Here is a 14,121-nt window from a genome sequence, read left to right as displayed (position 1 = left end):
CTAGTGCACGCCTATAATCCCTTGGGACGATCCCTACTCAACTTAGCTATATTTTTAGTTAGAGGTAGTAGTGGCTTTTATAAATTTAAAACTTGACCACATTACACACTCACACTCTTAGTGCAACATCTTTTCAAGCGTTGGTGATTGACAACACCAAGTTTTTGGCGCCGTTGCTGGGGATTTGAATTGGTAACGTCGTGCTTTGGAAACAAATAGGAATTAGTACTCTTTTGATCGTGTCTTTGCTTTATTTTTATTTTTGATTACTTATTGTGTTGGTTCTTATTTGACTAGGTACATTGGGCCAAGGAAAGTGAGCAAGGGAGCATTCTAAGCAAGGAGCTAAGCAAAAGAAAGGAAAAAGCTAAAAAAATCTAAAAATTGCAAAGCTAAAGTTGAAAAATAATTTGAAATGCTTAAGGACCCTTTGTGAGCTTTTCCTAAACTCAATCTTTAGATAAATCGTCGGCCCACGTGAAGGCTTGTTTTTCATTTCTAGATAAATCGTGAGCCTGCGTGGAGACAATTTTACTTTTCTTTGCATATTGTTCAAGCATGGGAGTATGTGATCATTGTATGTGAAGATTTGTTGATTTGTTGTGGGGGCGAAGTGTTTGTTACTTGCTTATTTCTTGTTATTTGCTTAACTAGTGTATGCATGGTCGTAGGTCATTGAATCCTACTCTTGTCCCTCCTAATTTGTATCTTGAATCGGTTGTTCATAACCCTAGGGGAAGAGGTAGTTCTCGTCACTCCATTTCACCAATGGAAGATTTGAATAACGACCATGTGGAGGACCTTGGTCACATAGACCAATAAGGCATCCTCCACCCTAATGTGCATCATGACAACATTCAAGTACCATTAGGCATGCCTAGACCATTTATCCCACCATAACAACAAGGCCAAGTTTCATTGGGAATACCTAAACCAATGTATGCTCCACAACCTCCCATAATCCAAAACAATCAAGGTGCTCATGTAGCACCACCGGTTGTAAATCCCCCTCTTGCTTTAAGAGACCATTATGTGCCTAATGAATATAATACACCCACTTGCATTCAACTGACTCTATTTAGAGCACATCACTATGAAATCAGACCACAAACCATTCAAATGCTTCCCAACTATCATGGACTTCTAAGCCTATAAGCATTTGGATGAGTTTCTTGAAGTGTATTCCACCGTGAAATACACGGACATGCCAGAAGAGGTTTTAAGACTTAAACTTTTTCCTTTCACCCTTAAAGACAAGACAAAATATTGGTTCAACAAACATAGGCCTTTTTTAATAACTTCTTGGGCAGAAATGCAACAAGAGTTCTTAAAGAAGTATTACCCGGTATCAAAGACCAATGCCTTGAGAACTTCCATTCGTGAATTTTCTCAAGGGCATGGGGAAATATTTCATGAGGCATGGGAAAGGTTTAATGATTTGCTTAGAAAGTGCCCTCATTATGACATACCTAAGTGGCAATTAGTTCAATATTTCTTTGAAAGTTTACCGAATAATCACAACGGTATGGTTGATGCATCTATGGGTAGTTCTTATCTTGATAAACATGAAAATGATGTATGGCAATTGTATGAAAGCATGAGTGAGAATTCAATGCATACGTCCTTATCTTCTAAAAATGGTATAAATCTAGGTGGAAGAAAGAATGTTGGCTTGTATCAAGTCGACAACTCTAATAAAATAGCCACCGAGATGAAATCCTTGTCTCAAAGGTTTGATTAACCAAAATTTGGCAAATCAAGTATCTTCCTCCCCTACTCATATTCATTATCATGCATCTAATGAATCTTGCATGACTTGTTCAAGTGTCTTGCATTCTACTTCCAATTGTCCACATGGACATGTGCAAAATGAGCCCCATGAGCAAGTCAATGTGACATTTGTTAATTAGGGGAATAATCCTTATGGCACCCATTACAATTCTAGTTAGAGGAATCCCGAATTTTTCTTGGAAAAGCCAAGGGGAAGGCTCAAACCCTCCCCAAGGTGGTTTTCAAGGGAAGTATGTTTCACCTCCAATGCAAGGCCAAGGTTCCCAAAGTTTTAAATCATCATCATTTCAATCACATGGCAATTAATTTTTAAATTCTCATTTCCCTAATCAATCATCTTATTCTCAAGGAAATTCTAGGAGTCCCGCTTTTGAAGAAAAAAGTTTAATCCATTGCTAAGCTAGAACCCAAGTAGGGCAAATAGCTAGTAATCTAAATGCTAGAGAGAAAGGGAAAATGCCTTTGAATGCCCCACCAAAGCAACAATATGTTGTGGAGACTCATTCTTCATCGGAAGGTCACATAATAGAGCATGTCAATGCGGTGACAACCTTGAAAATTGGAAAGATTGTGGACAACCAAGTAGGTATGTCCAATGAAGAGAGTGAACCGGTGAAACCAAGAGTTAACACCCGTCCCATTTCACATCCTATTCCTCATTCATTATATATGCATGATCATTGAAATGAGAAAGTGTTAGAAAGTGATTTGAAAAGTGAGTTTAAAATTGATTTGAAAAATGAATTCAAAAATTCTTGTGTTGAAGAAATTTCGAAGAAAGATTTTGAAAAAGCTTTTGAGCCAAAAGCTCCATTTGCGGATGCCTTGAAATGATCCATTTATCTTGATAAATAAAAGACCAAGACCAATGAAATCATTGAAATGTTTAGGCAAGTGAAAATTAATCTCCCACTTTTTGATGTAATTAAGAAAATTCTGACTTATGCCAAGTTCTTAAAAGATCTTTGCACCCAAAAGAGGAAGAACAAAAGCCAAGCACTAAGAAAAGTGGTCTTGACTGAGCAAGTGAGCTCTATTTTGTAACATAATACTCTCCCAAAGTTCAAAAACCCTGGTTCACCTACTACTTCTTGCATCATTGGTGACCATGTCATAAATCGGGCGCTCTTAGACTTAGGAGCAAGTGTCAATCTTCTTCCATACTCAGTGTATGTCAAATTGGGCTTAGGAGACTTAAAACCGACGTCGGTAGTTTTACAACTTGCCGACCGATCCATCAAAAAGCCTGGGGTATCATTGAGGATGTCTTAATTAAAATTGATAAATTCTTCTTCCTAGTTGATTTCATTGTCATTGACACGGAACCAGTTCCAAATCCCAAGAGCCAAATTCCCGTTATCCTTGGCCATCATTTCTTGGCAACCGCAAATGCCAACATCAATTGTAGGATGGGGATAATGAAGATCTCATTTGGCCATATGAAGGTGAAGTTGAATATCTTCAATCCAACCCCGAATTCATTTGATAAGCATGAAGAAGTAAGTATTGTAGAAAAATGTCATGACAATGAATGTGAAAGAATGGAATCTTTGCTTGAAACCAAAACTTCAAAAAGTTCATCTTCGACCTTGAAAATAAAGAATAAAGTTTTAAAAAATTGCTTTGAGAGGGCATGAAAGCCCAACAAGGACCAACAATCTCCTTTAAACCTAATTCAACAAGTTCTTTAGGGAACCATTTGTTGGGTAGAATTCAAAGTACCTATCAACCCATTAAGGAGGGAATGCATTACAAGATGTTTGATCCGAGCTAAAAGAGCCAAATGTCTTGCTAGAAACGTTAAAGACTAGTGCACTTCGTAGGGTTTCACAACCCTATTCCTCCCTCATTTCTGTTGTATCTTTCATTTCTTACGACGTCTAGATATTTGTTTAGGGTTCATGCACATGAGTAGGAACTTTGATTGAGGTTGCATGCACTTTCAGGTTGAAAATAAGCATTTTGTGCCTGTTTGACCGATCTTAAAAGATATTCAATCGATCGAACTTCCATACCTGCATCTAATCACCTCTCTGTTTAATCGTGCGAAAGAAACCTGCATATTTTAGCTCTCTGTCCTATCGTGCGAACTCATTCTTAGATCGATCTTAAGTTCCAAGATCGATGCAACTCATTCTTAGATCAATCTTCAATTTCAATACTTAGAAAATTTTTGAACCCCCCTAAAAAAGGCCTCTCTGTCCCATCGTTCGAACATATCTGTAGGTTTTTGCATGTTCGATCAATCTGAGCTTCTTCGAGATCGATCTTAGATTGATCAATCTATGCTCTTTGTTCACTGTTGACTTGTACTTTGACCTTGTTTTGAATTTTGAATTTTGTGGTTTCAACAAAAAAAAAAAAAGAACTGTATTGTTTTGAGCTTAGATCGATCTCTGAACCCAAAGATAGATCTATGTTCGATATACCGGATTTCTTTTTCGATCGATTCAACTTGTCAGGGGTAGTTTTTAATATAAAAGTCAAAGGTTATTTGGATCAATCCCAAAGATCGATCCAAGACCCTAGCTCCCTCCAATCACTGCAACCAACCTCTCCCAACTCTGGCAAGTCCTCCGGCAAGCTTTAAACTTCATCTTTCGTTGCAAATCTCACCTCATCCTCTCGGTTACCACTTCTCTCATTCGGATTTGGTAAGTTTTGGATTTTCTTTTGATTTTGAGCTTTAACCTTGATGAAACTAGAATTACCATGTTAGATCTAAGATGTTATGTTAAATTTCTTGCCATATTTGGAGTTGTCAAGCTTTTATATATATGTGTATATATATATATATATATATATATATATATATATTTGTATATATTTCGATTCAAATCATGTATTTGGGGGTCACGGGCCCAAGGAAGTGACCAATCTTGTTGTGTTGTTGTGTAAGAGGGCCCCATAAGCTTGCTTGGGTGCCCTCATGCCATCCACATCATAGATCTGTGATTTTTCGAATTTCACTATCGTGACCTAAGTTTTTCAACCCGGGGCATCAGTGATGACATGAAAGTTAACCCAATAACGGATTCAAAATGCGGAAGCAAAAGATAAAACTAAAGTCCTTTGAGTCATAAATCATCTCTAAGACACCAACGTGACATTCCATGAAGCCACGGGACTCAAGAAAAGCGAATGAGGAAACTAGTGTTAAAACGAGCTAAATTTGTTAATTAAGGGCAAAATAGTCAATTCACAATTAAAAAGGGGAGAATTAACTCTAAACAAGTCAAACAAGGTGAATACAACCGAATCTAATCATTTCACAACATTCCAAGAGGTTCTAAGAACATTGGCCAAGAATCTCACAAAATGCCCTTTCCTGGTTTAAGCGAAAACTGACACTGTCCCACTAAAATATTAATAAATCCCACTGTGATTTGAATCTGAGAATGGAATTGGTACCATTGGAAATCTGACTCAAAATCCTTGATTTTAGGCTCAAGAATCACCCCATTTGGGGTAGAAACGAAGAAGTTATGATCGTTTGAAGTTGGAACTTCAGTGCTGAAACATGACTGTGAGAATGTATGCTATTTTGGTCGACTGAATTGAGGCCATCGGTCGACCGAAACACCACGAAAAGCTTCTGTAAGGCCTGCTATAAGCCTAAGGTGTTAAGGTTCAACCTATGCATTGAGTCCCATGATGATTTGGTTCAAAATTGAATGTTTAAAACTGATTTTCAATGAGATATGGATGTGTGGACATGCCAACAACCTTAATATGAATTATTTATACATAGAACAATGGCTCATGGCCTCATACACATCATTTACAAGAATCTCACCTGCTAAACCTCCAAAGTTTGTTTAAATACATTCTTAAAGCAAAAGATGGTACCAAAAGACTACAAGTGCTAAATTAAACATATTTAGCCCTTAGCCTCAATACATACATGTTATTTAAGCATCAAAAAGTGTACTTAGGTACACATTACATATTTCAAGACGAAAATAGCATTTTACACCAAAATGATACTACATGCTAACACTTACATGTTTTCAAAAATACAACAAAGTACATCAAGACTTTAAAGCAACTTAAGGATGTGATGCATCCCAAAACAAAGTTTTTTTACCTACAAAATAACCCAAACAACTAGGGTTAGTAATCAAGTTACTCATAGGATGTGGTGCATGCGCGTACCCTATAGTTTCAAGTATAATGCAAACCAAACATAGATCATTACAAGGGTACATTCCACCTAACGTCTATGTTTCCATGATACTCTAAGGGATCATCTCAAGCTATACAAATTTTTGAAACAATAAACACGTAGCATCCAAGTATACAAGACAAGTATACTAACCATATTAAAACTAAGATTAAAAATCACAAGCTATAAGAAATCCATGATTTACAACTTGGAAAGTAATACGAAATCAAATAATGGAAAGATTAGGATATGTGGTCACGAGACCACACAAGTTATTTTGGGTAATTACAACCCACAAGGTACTACCTAGTGCGCACTATGACATAGGAGAATTTTTACCCTCTGTACTAGAGCCAAACTCTAGGCATCAAACATTTCATATCCTTACAAGTTTCCAAAAATCAACAAGTTCATGACATTTATGCAATCTCAATGCATGAAACTACCTACCAAGCACAAGTAGGGTAAAACCACATAACCCATGTCTTAACGTTACATGTCTAAAGTGGCAAGTTAATGATACTATACATCATGCTATATCAATTTACTATCAATGTAGGCTACAATTGCAAAACATGCAATATAGTAATTTACCTACAAGTAGTTATAAGTGCCACGTGCCAGATTTTCATACTAAGCTTTCAATGAAATTTATATCACTTAACAACTTAAGTGTAATTTCAAGATATTCATAATAACCCTCAATGAAATCATAAGTATTAGGCAAATCATTAAACAATAATCTACCTATACAATTTAATAGTCATGTACATGCTTAAATCTACAAATCCTAAGTCAAGCATATCAAACCTCTATTTATATGCAAGTACAAGAATTTAAAAATCATGTAATCAATATATATCAAGCTCCAATATATATAAAACCCAAAGAGGATAAACATACAACCACCCCTACCTCACAAGAGGATTGTTCTTCTTGAATCCAAGGGAAACAAAAGAATTTCAAGTTTTCTTTCTAGGGTTATAAAGAGAAAGATGAGGCAAGGCTTTTGTATTCTAAGCTTAATGGTCTAAGGTGAGTGGAAGGGTATCAAAAATGAAGTCAAAGCTCTCAGTCAAGCTTTGCTCCAATGGTGGATAAGTTAAGGTTCTTGAGAGGAAAGAGATAATTGAATTGAAAGTAAAAACCCTAAGTTAAAATGGTGGGATTTTCCACTCACTAGGTACTTTTGCATTACCTCTCACACACACACTAATGCAAGACCAATTGTGAAGCCTACACTTGTCATGAATCTAAGTAAGCTTCCAAAATTAAATATCCAACCTACACTTGTCAACCATCCATGCCAACAAGTGCTCCAATCCTAGGCCAACAAGTGAGTGAATCTCCATCCTCTAAATGTCAATAGATTATGTTTCCAAGTCATTCCACCCCAATGCCAACAAGTGGCACCATGAGAATGTGACACTTGTCACATTTTCCAATAATTACAAAAAGGTCCTTTTTAAAAATATCTTCCAAATTAAATTACAAAAAGATCCCTAAGACGAAAAATAATTACTTTATTTAATTACACAAAACCCCCTCAAGTTATGAAAATTACCAAAAGGTTATGCATCCATGCCCTTTACAAGAAAAGTAAACATTTAACATGATTTTCTACAAAAGTAAAAATGTAGATATTGTAGAAATTAAATATCATGGATGTATGCAAAGCCGGAATCAAATCCGAGTGCAAAAAGTGAGGTTATGCAAGGAAAAATGAAAAATGACTAAAGGACGAAATAGGGAAAAAGACGAAAAAAAAAATTCTGAAAAATGAAAAGAAGGAAAACGACCGGGTCATTACATTAACGTTACAGTTCGATCGATCGAACTTTTCTCAAATGGATCTAAGAGAGATCAATCTCACATTTTTTGTGATCGATCGAACCCCACACTTCACACACCCTCTTTTGTGATTCCATGCTATCTTATACATATCCAATGTCTATGTTTTCTACATTGGATGCATTCCATACTTATATTGTTTAGCATGCTTCACTTAATGTCACTTATTCCTTACGACTTGTTTAGATTCATGTCCTTTATACTGTGTTGTCCATCTTATTTGACAAACATGTTTCTATATATTGTGCTTCAATTCTTTATACCGGTACTAACTTATTTTGCAAGTGTTTTTCTTTCTGTTTTACAGACCATGGCTAGGGTAAAAACTGTTGCCCGTAGGCATTGTCCACGCCAAGTGAGGCAGAGAGTAGAGGAGCAGGCAGGACCATCTCATGTTTCAGACCCCATTCCAGATCCAGCTCCAGAGTAGGTTGATGAGGCTGAGCAGTTAGAGCAGTTAGAGGCAGATCCAGCCCAGTCCTCATCAGACAACAGACTACACTCTTTGCTTCTGCATTATCGTCATCATTTCATGATGAGGCTGAGCATGTTCCATCTTCTTCACTGCCACTTGTACAGCTAGGCTAGTTCTTAGATAACCTACTCGGAGATATTCAGACCTTTCAGTGGCTCATGAGTCAGTGTTCGACATTAACTTCTTTTCTCGATCTGTCCTGACCCGGGCTGCATATGATGATATAGACCGCAGGGGTATTTCTGCTATTCTAGCCCCTATCACAAACCCAGTTTACCCAAGGCTTATTCAGATGTTCTTCCAGAACCTCCGGCCTGCCCCGAGAAATCTAGCGGAGCTGCGCACTACTATTTATGGCTATCCTATCCGAATCATAGTAGAGACTCTGGCTAGATAGTGTTGATGCCCACATGCTTGCCCTCTTGATCTTGAGCTGGACTATCCCATTATGAGGAGGTTTTTTTATGCAGACATGGCTGTGGCACTTACAGACCACTACAGTGAGGGTAAGACATTTTCTACTCGGACCTATTTGCCAGATGATCTGTGGTTCTTCGATTCGGTCTTGTACCAAAATGTGTTTATGGCCGGCCACAAGTTCAGAGGCGAGGCGACTATTTGACTACCCTGTATGCTTTCTACACAGGGCACTGGCTTTTTATTCTGGCCCTTTATTGAAGCGTCATGATGAAGCTCTACACGAACTATATCAGCAAGGCTAAGCCCAAGCGAGCTAAGTTCCTCCCCTTCGGCCACCTTATTACTCAGATCCTGCAGGACCAACAGTATCCCTTCTAGTAACAAGATTATACTGAGTCTGGAGCCTGCCATTTCCGCAAGAAGGATTGGGATAAGAGCTATAAGGCTCTTATCAAGAGCCTGTAGAAGGATGCCATCATAGCTATAGATGAGGCAGCTGAGGAGGAGGCGACAGCAGTAGAGCCAGTAGCAGATGATCCAATAGTCGCACCAGAGGCTGCAATACATATGGAGATCGATCTGGAGCAGGAGCCTCAAGTAGAGGAGTTACCGTATCATTCTTCGGCAGGGTCGCCACTACATGTCCCATAGCCTCGTCAGGATGAGCATCATTCTCTTAACCCAGTCATACCTGATGTTTCAACACAGACACCTGGCCTAGGAGACCGTATACAGATTTTGGAGGACGTCGTTGTCTCTCTTCTGTGACAACCTCGATTTTTTTTAAGATTTTAAATTATATTTATCTCCTGATTTTTGATTGACAAAAAAATTAACTATTTTATTTTAATTGGAGACTTATCAATTAGAGATTGGATTACGATATTTAAATTAGTGATTTACCCAATTGAGATTTTATGGGTTTGATTTAAATTGTTTCATATTAAATATTTTTTTTATAGTGTGCTAAGATAGAAGGAGATTAAAGCCATGGTGGGATTTGAGAGAGAAAAAATGGGTTTTGATTTTGGAAAGTGGTGGTTCCATTGTATATATATATATATATATATATATATATATATATATATATATATATACACATGTGTCTGTAATGCATCTGTTGAAGAGTGCACCTGCCGAAACAAGGAGCCAGTAGTGGAAAAATTAGAATAGAAAGAAATGTTGGTTGTGGGTCCTACTTAAATTGATTTAGTTTGCATATATATGATATATTTTTGTAGCAAATTAGAGCTACCAGCCGAGTATGGGAGGAAAGAAAGAAAAATGAAGTTCTAAAAGTTGACTTTTGCGGGTCCCACTTGTTTATTAAGGGTTTTTAGTTTTGTTGTATTATAGCACCTTTGTATATATAATGATATATACATATATTTAGTGCCTTGTCTAAACAAAATGGATGGAATGGATGTGCCAACCGAAATGGGATAAAAAGAAAAAAGAAGATTGAATTGGTGACCGTGGGACCCATGATATTAGTTTTGCAAAGTTTTCTTTGACTTTGGCTTTTTGCACTTTATGGTTATTCTAGAAAGAGAGATAAGAGTGCTGTGTAATGGAAAAATGAAGATACAGATGAGAAGAGCAGGTGGCGGCCGAAAGTCAGAAAAAAAAAGAAAAAAACAAAAGAAAGGGCAATTGCGGGTCCCACCTGATATAGATATTGATCGGTTGAAATTTGATTTTTTGGTTGCATGTGTATGTGATACATATGATACGCATATATATACATTGGTTGGATGAGTAGAACAGGAGCCGATTTAGAGAGAAGAAAATTTGTGATGATGTTTTCTTTCCCGTGGGGCCCACAAAGAATTATTTTGCCAAAGGCTCTTTGAACTTGGTCTATTCGCATGGGCTATATCTGTTGTATTTTGAGTGAGTGAGTTGTATTGTCTGATGAAAGATATGATGAGGATGAATAAAAGGATAAGGAGGAGAAAGATAAGGTAAGCAGTGGTGGTGGGGTCCACTAAAGTTTGATGTCTCGTAAGCAATTGAATTGATTCATTTCACTTTGAATTGATATTTGTGAAGTGTCGGTACAATTGTCTATATATATTGTGCCTTTTGGTGATGATACAGGAGAGAGAAATAAAGGAAACATTCACAGAGAGATTCGAGAGTTTCAGAGGGGGGCTGGGAGCAGTGATGTTGATGACCCAGTGTTGATTTATTCATTTTACAGTGTAGGGATCATCATACTTTGAATGGGTGTTTTAAATATTTTATTGATTATTATTTTGTTAAAATTGCATATACGTATTTTTGTTTAAATGTATATGTATATTTTGTGAAATTAATTTTGCATGAAACTTCTTGAAATCCTTGTTATGGTTTTTCCTACTGTCTCACCCTCTTACATTTTCAAGTACCGAGGATGCTTGAGGATTTTTAGCTGCGGGCTTAGGTGGAAGAGTTGGTGTTGAGGAATTAATTTATTTATTTAGAGATTTTTATGTATTTATTTGAGGAAATTGATATAGTACCAATTTAATTAATTTGAGATGTTGTTATATTTATTTGAGGAAATTTGATTGATTTTGTATCAATAAATGAGTATTTTATTTCTTTTGAGATTCTGGATGTTTTTTTATGAAGTATTTTGATTTAATGAAATCGAGGATTTTATTTAGAAAAAAATTCGGGGCGTTACAGAATGGTATCAGAGCCTGTACCCAGCCGGAAGTGTGAGTTTAGTGATTATGTTGTCGGGTGTGAGTGGGCTAGTGTTTAGTTCTAACTAGTTACCACTCGTAGCCGGGTGTGTGTGTCCGGATGTCGTTCACTGGCAGCTACTAGAATGATTACTTTCGGTGATTAGGGGAAGGTGTCCCTAGATCACTATCGGTTTTATTTTTTGGGCGGGTGACGGCATCGTCTAGTTACAACAACGGTTACGGAGTGTGTGGGCGGGTAATTAGCACTGTCAGCTACCACAATATTTTTCATGTCACTGAATTTCACATCGCCTGGGGTAAGGATTTTTGAATGTTGTTTTGCTACTTTTGATGTTTTCGAATATGCGAAAATTGTTAGATCTGAATTTCAGGATGAAATTCTTTTAAGTGGTGGAGAATGTGACAACCCGGATTTTTTTTAAGATTTTAAATTATATTTATCTCTTGATTTTTTATTGACAAAAAAATTAACTATTTTATTTTAATTGGAGACTTATCAATTGAAGATTGGATTACGATATTTAAATTAGTGATTTACACAATTGAGATTTTATGGGTTTGATTTAAATTGTTTTATATTAAATATTTTTTTTTTATAGTGTGCTAAGATAGAAGGAGCTTCCAGCCATGGTGGGATTTGAGAGAGAAGAAATGGGTTTTGATTTTGGAAAGTGGTGGTTGCATTGTATATATATATATATATATATACATGAATCTTTAATGTATTTGTTGAAGAGTGCACCTGCCGAAACAAGGAGCCAGTAGTGGAAAAATTAGAAGAGAAAAAAATGTTGGTTGCGGGTCCTACTTAAATTGATTTAGTTTGCATATATATGATATATTTTTGTAGCAAATTAGAGCTACCAGCCGAGTATGGGAGGAAAGAAAGAAAAATGAAGTTCTAAAAGTTAACTTTTGCGGTCCCACTTGTTTATTAAGGGTTTTTAGTTTTGTTGTATTGTAGCACCTTTGTATATATAATGATATATATATATATATATATTTAGTGCCTTGTCTAAACAAAATGGATGGAATCGATGTGCCACCCGAAATGGGATAGAAAGGGAAAAGAAGATTGAATTGGTGACCGTGCGACCCATGATATTAGTTTTGCAAAGTTTTCTTTGACTTTGGCTTTTTGCACTTGATGGTTATTCTAGAAAGAGAGATAAGAGTGCTGTGTAATGGAAAAATGAAGATACAGATGGGAAGAGCAGGTGGCGGCCGAAAGTAAAAAAAAAAAAGAAAAAAAAAAAAAGAAAAGGCAATTGCGGGTCCCACCTGATATAGATATTGATGGGTTGAAATTTGATTTTTTCGTTGCATGTGTATGTGATGCATATGATACACATATATATACATTGGTTGGATGAGTAGAACAGGAACCGATTTAGAGAGAAGAAAATTTGTGATGATGTTTTCTTTCCCGTGGGGCCCACAAAGAATTATTTTGCCAAAGGCTCTTTGAACTTGGTCTGTTCGCATGGGCTATATCTGTTGTATTTTGAGTGAGTGAGTTGTATTGTCTGATGAAAGATATGATGAGGATGAATGAAAGGATAAGGAGGAGAAAGATAAAGTAAGCAGTGGTGGCGGGGTCCACTAAAGTTTGATGTCCCCTAAGCTATTGAATTGATTCATTTCACTTTGAATTGATATTTGTGAAGTGTCGGTACAATTGTCTATATATATTGTGCCTTTTGGTGATGACACAGAAGAGAGAAATAAAGGAAACATTCACAGAGAGTTTCAGAGGGGGCTGGGAGCAGTGATGTTGATGACCCAGTGTTGATTTATTCATTTTACAGTGTAGGTATCATCGTACCTTGAATGGCTTGAATGATTTGTTTTAAATATTTTATTGATTGTTATTTTGTTAAAATTGCATGTACATATTTTTGTTTAAATGTATATGTATATTTTGTGAAATTAATTTTGCATGAATCTTTTTAAAATCCTTGTTATGTTTTTTCCTACTGTCTCACTCCCTACAGTTTCAGGTATCGAGGATGCTTAAGGATTTTTAGCTGCGGGCTTAGGTGGAAGAGTTGGTGTTGAGGAATTAATTAATTTATTTAGAGATTTTTATGCATTTATTTGAGGAAATTGATTTAGTATCAATTTAATTAATTTGAGATGTTGTCTTATTTATTTGAGGAAATTTGATTGATTTTGTATTAATAAATGGGTATTTTATTTCTTTTGAGATCCTGGGTGTCTTTTATGAAGTATTTTGATTTAATGAAATCGAGGATTTTATTTAAAAAAAACTTCGGGGCGTTACATCTTCAGTCCGATGTGGTCTCCCTCAGAGCAGATATTTCTGTACTCCATGCAGATGTCTTAGCTGCGCTGCAGGGCATATCCAGAGTTATTAGGGGATCACGCCCCACTTGCCCTACCTCATCCGCCTGATCTCTATTCCTCTCTTTCATTATTCCATTATATCTGTGATACATTACTGCTCTTTTGATATTGTTTGATATTTTTACGGCCAGTCTGTTGGCCCTATTTCTGCGATGTACTATACACTGCTTTATTTTCTTATTTTATGCATTATATTTTGAACGTCATATCTTTGTATTGATACATCAGTCTGTGATTGACTCTATCAGGTGTATCCCAGTAACTTCAGCGAGTGAGTGCTGCTCGAAATTTTTCAGGACCATCATTTTCCACTCTCATTAGTTCATTTATTATCCCATTTACACTTGCATGTTCAC

The 14,121-nt window shown here is 36.5% G+C and overlaps 1 long non-coding RNA gene and 1 other non-coding gene across 3 annotated transcripts; one reads left to right on the top strand and one right to left on the bottom strand.

Annotated features, from left to right (window-relative positions):
• Nucleotides 1-1,360: 1,360 nt before the first annotated feature.
• LOC132283024 (small nucleolar RNA R71) lies at nt 1,361-1,467 on the bottom strand. The gene has a single exon (XR_009471928.1). It is a non-coding gene; the product is annotated as a small nucleolar RNA R71 (small nucleolar RNA).
• Nucleotides 1,468-9,827: 8,360 nt separating this feature from the next.
• On the top strand, nt 9,828-13,604 carry LOC132298510 (uncharacterized). 2 transcript variants are annotated; one of them, XR_009479905.1, is made up of 2 exons: nt 9,828-13,207; nt 13,399-13,604. It is a non-coding gene; the product is annotated as an uncharacterized LOC132298510 (long non-coding RNA). The 2 variants fall into 2 exon arrangements; XR_009479906.1 differs by having other exon boundaries at nt 9,828-13,211.
• Nucleotides 13,605-14,121: the final 517 nt, after the last annotated feature.

Source organism: Cornus florida, unplaced genomic scaffold (assembly GCF_030987335.1).
Source record: "Cornus florida cultivar Cherokee Brave unplaced genomic scaffold, ASM3098733v1 CherokeeBrave_3.0.0_Hap2_Chr01, whole genome shotgun sequence".
NCBI lineage: Eukaryota > Viridiplantae > Streptophyta > Magnoliopsida > Cornales > Cornaceae > Cornus > Cornus florida.
The sequence above is the reverse complement of the archived record's forward strand: the minus strand, read 5'-3'. Positions and strand labels throughout refer to the sequence as shown.